This window comes from Egretta garzetta, unplaced genomic scaffold, assembly GCF_000687185.1.
Source record: "Egretta garzetta isolate BGI_Z169 unplaced genomic scaffold, ASM68718v1 scaffold7, whole genome shotgun sequence".
Lineage (NCBI taxonomy): Eukaryota > Metazoa > Chordata > Aves > Pelecaniformes > Ardeidae > Egretta > Egretta garzetta.
The window spans coordinates 3,635,997-3,638,513 of NW_009260350.1; positions in this window are offsets into that span (position 1 = coordinate 3,635,997).

A 2,517-nucleotide genomic window follows, 5' to 3' on the forward strand; every position below is an offset into this window, starting at 1 on the left:
GGCTGCCACATCCTTGTCTGACTCGGCACGACCGGTTCTCACCCCAGCGTTAACCTGCACAACCCCCAGGCAGCCCAGCCGGCACCAGGGGACGAGAAAACCCAGAATATCCTCCGTTGTCGCAAGGAGAGGGACAAGGAGCAGCTGATCCCCAGGGCAGTCACCCCCCGGTGTCACCAGCCCCATGTGGGGCATCCCATCTGGCTCCTCAGGATTAAAGCCTGAGCCTGTGCTGGCTGCGCCAGGCTGGCCGTGGGCAGCGGAGAGGAACGGGCACCTCCAGGCAATGAAGAGGAGCAAGAAAGTGCACAAGTGAGCGCAAGGATGCGCTCTGCAAAAATCAATGCTGGGACGTGTCTGCAGCCTGCCCTGAGCCCTTATCCAACACGTTCCCAGTTGCGGCCAGCCCTGGCTGGAGTCACGCCCCGGATTTATTGTCCATCTCGTCCCCCTGCTCCCCAGGCCAGTTTGTCATGGGTAATGGCCATTGCGTGAAATAACCACGACGCTGGGTTAAACAACACCCCCGGCTCCCCTGCCACCTGCTCTGGCTCCGGCCGTTGGCTTTTCCATCCCCTTACCTGGATTCGCCCTGGAAACAGCGTCACGGGGGCAAGGAGCCATCCCACCCCCCACTCCATGGGCCACCTCTCTTAATTCCAGGTTTTCCCTTTTTGGGGGGTGGTGCTGGGAAGGGAAGAGGACTGCAGCGGCTGGGATGCGGCAGCTCAATGAAGGGATGCTCGTGGCCTCGGGATGCGATGTAAATGAGCCGGGGAGCTCTGCTGCCCTGTCTGCTGTACCCCATGGGGTGCAAACCACCCCAGGAGGGCTCCACCACAATGTCCCCCATCCCCTGTCCCCCTACCTGGGAGCGGGCAGAGCGAATTCCCCCCAGATTTGGGGGTACAAAGCACTCACGCTGAAAACCGTGACCGCCGGGGAAGCGCAGGCTGGAGCTGGAGATCCTGAGGGCTGGTTGGAGGGGTGGGCAGCAGCACGGTGGTGGGACACCCTGTCTGGGCCAGGGCTTGGCCCTGTTGGACACTCGTTGGCCAGGAGCGGTGTCAGGTGCCTTTATTGCACGGAAGAGCTGTCATTAGTGCTGGTGAAAGAGGGGGAAACCGGTAGCCATCAGGGTGGTACAACCGGTTCATGGTCAACTGGCCAGGCGGCCCTGCAGCCAGCTCTGCCTGCCAGTCCCACCACCCATTCCTCATCTGCCTCCCTGGTGCGGGTGGGTGCCCGGGAGTGGGTGTCTTGTGGCTCTGGTGGGGTTGGGAAGCCCGTTCAGGGTCTCCTGTCCCGTGGTGGGAGCCTGGCTCTGGGTGCAGCCCCAGGAGCTCCCAAGTGGTCAAACCTCCTCTTTTTCCGAGTGGTGAAGTCAAGGAAGGCGGGGAAAAATCAAGCAAAAAAAAAAGGAAAAAAAAGAGGGGGAAAGAGGGAAAAAGAAAAAAAGGAAAAAGGAAAAGAAGAAGAAAAAGCCTTAACCACAGCTGGCATCAAAAGTATCCCCACAAAAGCCTCATGGGATAACCAGTCTTCACCACGGCCACAGACAAGGTGTCCCCATAATAAACCCCATGAGATGGCACAACCTTCACCACAGCTGGGGCCATGGTGTCCCCACAAAAGCCCCATGAGATAACCAGTCTGCACCATGGCTGAGGCCACGGTGTCCACATAAAAGGCCCCAGGATATAGCACAGCCTTCACCACAGCTGGGGACAATGGTGTCCCCAATAAAAAACCCATGAGAGATGACACAGCCTTCACCACAGCTGGGGACAACAGTGTCCCCAGTAAAAAACCCATGAGAGATGGCACAGCCCTCACCACAGCCACGGACGAAGTGTCCCCATAAAAACTCCATGAGATGGCACAACCTTTGCCACAGCTGGGGACAAGGTGTTCCTCCCAAAAAATCCCACAAGATGACACAACCTTCACCACAGCTGGGGCCATGGTGTCCCCACAAAAACCCTATGAGTCTTCACCATGGCTGGGGCCATGGTGTCCACATAAAAGGCCCCACAAGATGGCACAGCCTCCACCACAGCCAAGGACAAGGTGTCCCTACAAAACCCCTGTTTGATGGCACATTACCGCAGCTGGGGACTAGGGCATCCCTACGAGATACCACAGCCTTCACACCCCAAGGTGGCCATGCTCAACAAAACCCTGCAGCGACTCCCCCCGTCTTGGGATGCCCCTTCCCAACCTCCAAAACGACCCCAAAAAGACCGAAAAAAGGGGGGGGGGGGGGGGAGGGGCGGAAATAAAATCATAAAGCTTGCACAAAATCAAGCATTTACCCTTTGCCTCTCCCCGGGAGGAGGGCAGCCATGAACAGGCCTCAGGGCCACGCGTAGGCCCTGGCAGGGAAATGGGTGGGTGGGTGGCTGTTTTTGTGGGAAAAAATGGGTTTAGGGGAGAGGAGGGGGGGGATAACAATGCTGATGCCGGAGCTGCCAAGCCTCTGGATGCGCTTTGCGCATCCGGGGGCTCGGCAGCCCC